Source organism: Cicer arietinum, chromosome 8, assembly GCF_000331145.2.
Source record: "Cicer arietinum cultivar CDC Frontier isolate Library 1 chromosome 8, Cicar.CDCFrontier_v2.0, whole genome shotgun sequence".
In the NCBI taxonomy this organism is placed as follows: Eukaryota; Viridiplantae; Streptophyta; class Magnoliopsida; order Fabales; family Fabaceae; genus Cicer; species Cicer arietinum.
The window spans coordinates 20,433,875-20,441,281 of record NC_021167.2 but is presented as its reverse complement, the minus strand read 5'-3'; positions in this window follow the sequence as shown (position 1 = coordinate 20,441,281).

Here is a 7,407-nt window from a genome sequence, read left to right as displayed (position 1 = left end):
CCAAATTAGGATGACATAGAGGGAACAAATGTTTTCTGGATTACATTATTTTGAACTGGAAAACTGTACCTTTACTAATATTGTCAGTATGACATGTTATTTTCGATGGGTTACATGTACCACTTTTTGATGTGTAAATACTTTGGATTCATATTTTGAGAAACTTTTCCGCTGCTTGTAAATTATAATGACTCAATTATTTATCCAAAGGTATTTCCTTAATTGTTTTCTCTGTTTTATTTTAATTTCTTTTGAAAAAAAAAAATACACCATCGCCTTGAAAATCGGGGTGTTACAAAAAGCGTCCCAATAATACTATCACCTATGATTTTCTCAATATGCATTACATCAAGATTATGACGTAATGTATTTTGAGCCCAGTATGACAACTCAAAAAATAATGACTTATTCTTCCATGGTCCATCTTTATTTTTTCTTCCTATTCTTCTTTCCAATTTCATTCTCAAAATCTTTTAAGTTTTCTTCGATTTCTATACTTTCTATCATAGGTGGTGCAAATCTATGTTCTTTCTTTCCATTGAACAACCTTTTATTAACCCTCCAAGCATGACTAGCCGGTAAAAGAACACGATGATCCATATACCACATTTCCTTTGGTGCTCCAACCTGACCACATAGCATACCCAAGGTAGTCACTAATAGTTCATAACAGAGATGTCCGCAATTGAAATGTTTTATCTTTGAAGTCTTGGAATCAATGGAAAGCGCCTCAAAACTTTTGCAGAAACTTTGTGATCATAGATTGGATCCTCAAACTCTGAATCTACTTGAGTAAATTATTTCCATCGTGAAGCTTTGCAAGTGTTGTAGGTATTGTCATTTTCATGCTCTTTCTAATACAACATACAATCATTTTGACATGCATGATTTTTTATTTATAATCAAGGCTCAAATCCTTGATTATGACTTTTTTTTTGTTAAAAGATTCGGGAATGTTCATATTAGGCATGGCTTCTTTCAATAACTCAAAAAGAGCATTGACCGATACATTGCTCCGCCCATGAAGACACTTTAACAAGTAAAGTCAAATTATAAATGATAAAGTAATGAAGTTTTCACATTTCGGATATAACTCTTGCTTGGGCTCATTAATTAAATTGTAAAACTTCCCTTGTCGCCACCCTCTACTTTTCAACATACCCAAATTTGTCATAAAGTGTTGCGTAAGTTGATTTCTATCACTTCTCTGTCATTGTATAAGATGACTTTTATACATAATTTTCTTCCATGTATTTTCAAGCCTTGAGTTGGTCCCCTTGTTTTTTTCTTAGTTGTCCCTATTTTGACATTAAACTTATATAAGATAAGACATATTCTTCCTATTCACTTCCTTTATCGTTTCCCAACTCTTCTTCATTATCAAGTTCATTATTTTCCTTAAGAAAATCTTCAATTACCATTGATTTGTACAAGGGCATTCTTTTGGTTTTCTCTGTTGCACTTTATTGACTTGCCATTACCTTGTCATCTTCATTGTCCACCCTTTTTTTTGGCCTTTTGTTTTGTTCTTGAAATGTTATTTTCTCCCGATGTCTTGCTCATTGGTTACTGAACTTCTTCATTTTCCACACTTTTTTTTTGGCTTTTTGATTATGCATAGGTGATTTTCTTTTATTCATAATGGGACCTTTTGGATCTTGGTTTTGTCTTGATCCTTGATTGTTAGTCATTTATGCTTCATTTGAAACTTTCTTGACATTGTCAAACTTCTTTTTTCTTGAACAAAGATCCCTATTTGAAGATATATTTGTTTGACTAGTTGTTGTAAAATTTGATAACTTGAATTATGTTTGAGGTGCAATATATATTGAAGGATGTTTTGCTCCTTGAATTTGCTTATCTAACCCTGTAACCTTGGAACTGAATATTTAATTAACTGATGGACTGTTTTGCTTGCTAATAGGTTCTTTAGTTCCAACTATATCTTCATTAGTTACTCCAATGTCTCGCATTATCTTTTCACGCTTGATTTTGAATCTCTTTAGTAATTCATTGCTTGATCTTGCTTGAAGTAGCTCAAACTTGGAAGTACTTCTTTCACCTTGGTCTTGAGTTTTCATCTTTTGTTTTAACCTTGCTTCCTTATTCATTTTTTGTAGAAAAAAAAAATATATGAAATATCAGTAAGAGGACAAGAAACAAAATATTTTTTAGTCAATATACTAATACCAATTTAACGTATTGAGACTTAAAGTATAAGCAAAACAGTAAGAGGAATATAAAATAAGCCAATAGAACATTTTTTTGAAAAGAACAAATAAAATATACATAATAATAGTTTTTTATCTCCAAATCATAATTATCTTTGTCTTTGAATTCCTTCATAACATGACATGTGCAGGCTTCTCAACTATTGTTGCAGGAATATCTTCCCAAACCCAATTGAGGTCGTTTTCATTATTTGATGCATTTAAATTTCCAATATAATAAAATGGATCATCCAAATATTCTTATTGAGTTGTAGCATTTGATTGGTTACCCATGTTAAACAGATCTCTAGGAATGAGTTTCATATATAATATTTATTTTCACCGAAAAAATATTGCACATAAAACCATTGGTGGACTTGAGGCACCAGGAAAAATGCTTCATTTTGGTAACATTTTTTTTGTTGAAATGTACACACGTAAGCCCATACTTGTCTTCTTTAGCCTCAAACCAATCATACTTAAACAACTCAAATTTGAGTTGACTATAATAGTCTAACTCAATTATGTATTTAACTTCTCCATAGTAAGTGACAAGATATGTTTTAAGATTTTCATCATTAGAACTTGAAAAACTTCCGGTCAAAGAAACCAATGTTACAGCATAATTTTGAGTTGTACGCCTTGCATCACGTTTCATAGTGTGAAATCTATAACCATTGACCAGGTAACCTGAAAACCTTTTTGCAGTAGCATTTGGACCTCCAGATAATGCTTTGAGGTGAACTGACACATCATTTTCCAAAGCTTAAATTTTAAATCATTCACTAAAATCTTGACCTTGTCTTTTGAACTTGATCGACATTCCTCCTTTAGTGTGACCACTTACACATTCATCATACTCTCTACAAAGGTAACACTATTAGTTGATAAAAATAAATCTAAGATATGTTTTGTATACAAGTAGGGAATAAACAATAAACTATTATGGTACCATATGTATGTTTGAATATCATCACAATTGAACAATATGTATCGATGGGCTTAAGCTTTTGATGTTGAGTCTAATGAAAATAATTTATCATTTTGCTAACCACCTAAAGGTCGGCCAATACTTGAAAAGTAATCATTTGAATCTACTTTGCAAGAATCATTGTTATCATACTTTCTACTCATTCTATTCAGCCTTGTATCTACACTTTTATGCAAATATCTTGAGCAAATAGTCAAAGCTTCTTTAGCCAAATATCCCTCAGCAATAGAACCTTCTATATGAGCTCTATTATGAACATAACTTTTAAGTCTACATAAGTTTCTTTCTGTGGGATACATCCATCAAAATTGAACGGGACTGCCCAATCTAATTTCATGTACAAGATGAATAGGCAAATGAACCATTACATAAAAAAAACTTGAAGGAAAAATCATCTCCAATTAACAAAGTATTTCAACAATCCCTCCATTTAGATAATCCAGATCTTGCACTTGGATAACTTTTTCATACAAATCCAGATCTTACAAGTTATGCAACCTAGGATTAGAGATACAATCTTAAATACAAATCCAAATTTTAACCAAGCAAATCAAACTTAATTACCAAATTTGACCAATTAAGCAATAAATGCTTTAATTTAATGATTTCAATCTAAAAGGAAAAAACAAATGCAACGCCCCAAACTTTGACCCAAGACATTACTTGAAGATATTTGTTTTCTTTTAAAAAACGACATTTTTTTTTCTAAGGAGTAGTACATCATGTAATAAATAAAAAAATTTCGCTAGAAATTAACTTAATATTATTTTTGTTCTTCTTCTTCTTCTTCTTCTTCTTCTTCTTCTTCTTCTTCTTCTCCAAATCGGGATCCTCTAAGCCCCTACTATATACATCCCAATGACAACCCCTCTCTTATTCTCGTCTCCCTAATCTTGGACGGTTCAAATTATCATGGGTGGGCTCGCACTATATACATATCTTCTTCTTCTTCTTCTTCTTCTTCTTCTTCTTCTTCTTCTTCTTCTTCTTCTTCTTCTTCTTCTTCTTCTTCTTCTTCTTCTTCTTCTTCTTCTTCTTCTTCTTCTTCTTCTTCTTCTTCTTCTTCTTCTTCTTCTTCTTCTTCTTCTTCTTCTTCTTCTTCTTCTTCTTCTTCTTCTTCTTCTTCTTCTTCTTCTTCTTCTTCTTCTTCTTCTTCTTCTTCTTCTTCTTCTTCTTCTTCTTCTTCTTCTTCTTCTTCTTCTTCTTCTTCTTCTTCTTCTTCTTCTTCTTCTTCTTCTTCTTCTTCTTCTTCTTCTTCTTCTTCTTCTTCTTCTTCTTCTTCTTCTTCTTCTTCTTCTTCTTCTTCTTCTTCTTCTTCTTCTTCTTCTTCTTCTTCTTCTTCTTCTTCTTCTTCTTCTTCTTCTCGGCATATCGAGAGCATGATTTGATTCTTTATTTTCTTTAAGGCCTCAATGAAACATACTTCGTCGTTCGTTCACAGATTCTTGTTTGTGATCCTTTTCTTCCCGTCACAAATATTTACTCAATGATCCTTCAACAACAACGATAATTTCACATTGGTCTTCTTCCTGAACCCACTGTTATGGCTGCCAATTTCTCAATTAAACCCTCTCAAACCAAGTCAAAACCCAATTTCAAATCCAATGGTGGAAAACCCCCAAATTCTAGGTTATGCACACATTGTAAGAAAACCAACCACACCATTGATAAATGTTATTTTCTTCATGGTTTCCCTCCTAGATACCAAACAAGAAAGATGTTCACAGTATTGAGACCAATCCTCAAGATGCATCCACAAATTTTCCTACTCTTACAAAGGAACAAATTCAAAGTCTTTTGGCTCTTCTTCCCCCGATTCCTCTGCCAATCCATCTCAAATCTCAACCCTCATAAGCAAGCATAACATTCATACTAATTCCTTGGATACAAGTAATGTATCAGGTACATTTTCTAAAGTTTGGATTTTACTAATTATGTTATTTTTTATTCTTCATATCAATCTATTTCTCTTATTATTGTGAAACTTCCCAATGGACAATTGACTTATGCTATATATAGTGGCACAGTTCCATTAACCGATTCCTTTATTTTGCACAATGTTCTTTAAGCTCCCTTGTTTTCTTTTAACATTGTTTCTGTTAGTAAACTTATAGAATTCAATGCCTGTAATTTATTGTTTTCTCGTACTTCTGGTGTTATTCAGGAATTGATAACTATGAGGATGATTGGTGATGCTATCTTATCCAATGGGCTGTATGAAACCAGAAATCATCTAATCAATTTCATTACCTATGTTGAAACACAATTTCACATGCGTGTTAAAATCATTCGCTCTAATAATGGTCCTCAATTTTCTATGGGTACTTTTTACAATTCAAAAGGTATTTTACATCATACTTCATGTGTTGAAACACCCCAACAAATGGGGTGGCTGAACGCAAACATCAACATATTCTTAACATTACTTGTGGCCTGATTTTTCAGTCACACTTGCCTTTGTCTTTTTGGTGTTACTGTACTAAGCATGTTGTGCATATCATCAATCTTATTCCTTCATCAAAGTTGAAAAACATGTCTCCCTATTTTATGTTGCATAATAAACATCTTGATCTTGCTATTTTAAAAGTCTTCGGTTCTCTTTGTTTTGCATCCACTCTTAGTACATATAGAACTAAGTTTCACCCTAACGCACACAAATGTATTGTTTTGGGTCATAAAGAAGGTGTCAAGGGCTATGTACTTTTTGATTTACATTCTAAACAAATTTTCCTATCTAGACATGTTGTTTTTTATGAGAATATATTTCCTTTTCATACTAATGATAATCGGGTGTCGCATAATCATAATTCTAAGCCTCATTTTCCTACTGCATAATATTTTTCAGTTTTGTCTCATGTAATTGATCACCATGGTAATGATTTGTCTCTTACCGCTAGTGATATTGAGCATACCAATTCATTTCCTGTTAGTAATGTTGCTGATACATATGTTTTGCCTATTTTAGATATTTCTACTACTACTACTAATAATAATGATGATAATGCTAATAACAATACTAATAATAATAATTATCCTATTACTACTCACCCTCCCCCTAGTTCTGTCATTCATACTTCTAATAGGCATAGACATCCTCCTTCGTACTTGAATGATTATGATTGCAAGCTTATCTCTAGTTCCACACCTTCTGTCAACATGTCAGGTACACTTTATTTCTTACACAATTTTTTATCTTTTGAACTTGTTTCTACTTCCCATAAATCATTTCTTATGTTTCTTTCTGTTAATCTTGAACCTTATACGTATAAACAAGCTATTAAGTATGATTGTTGGAAACATGCCATGGATCAAGAAATACTTGCTCTTGAAATAAACAAAACATGGATTTTAACTGAGCTGCTTGAGGGTAAGGATATTATAGGTTTTAAATGCGTATTTAGAACCAAACTAAAATCTGATGGTAGTATTGAAAGATATAAAGCAAGACTTGTAGCCAAGGGGTTACACTCAATTAGAAGGCATTGATTACTTTGAAACTTTTTGTAAGACCCTTAGTTTTAAATTCTAATTTATGTATTTTGGTGTTGAATTATTAGGCTTTTTAGCCAATTTATTGATATTTTGTGAGTTTAATGCCAAAAATATCTTTTTGGAGATCCGATTAAAATTATTTGTCGATAAATAATTTAGATTAATTACGGTGAATCTTTTGTCGAAAGAAAAATTTTCTGAGATGCAACGTTTTTCGGAAAAATACATATATATATATATATATATAATATATATATATATATATGAAAGAAAAGGTAAAGAAAGAAAGGAAAAGAGAAACAGAAAGAAAAAGAAAAAAAAAAACGAATTCCTTCTTCTTCTTATCTATTCCAAGCTTTCGAAACCAAAACCCATAAACTCAAACTTTCATCATTCTTCCACTTCTAAACTTCATTTCAAGAACTGACAGAAGGGAAAGTTGCTCCTTGCCACACTGCGGTGCTAGTGAGCTAACTTTGGAAGCGACGACTTGAGCGATGTTTTTACCGGAATTAATTACGGTATCGTAATCGCGTGTTAGAGCTGTCGTTAAGGTAAGGGCTCCTTCCAAACTTTTAGTTTGCATTTAGGACATTATTTGTGGTTATGGGGAAAATAAATTTGATGTATTTGAGGTGTGATTTTGTGAAAAATGAATTTAATTAGTTTATGTGCGAATTAGTTGAAATTGAATTTAGTTTGTTTAGAGGTGTG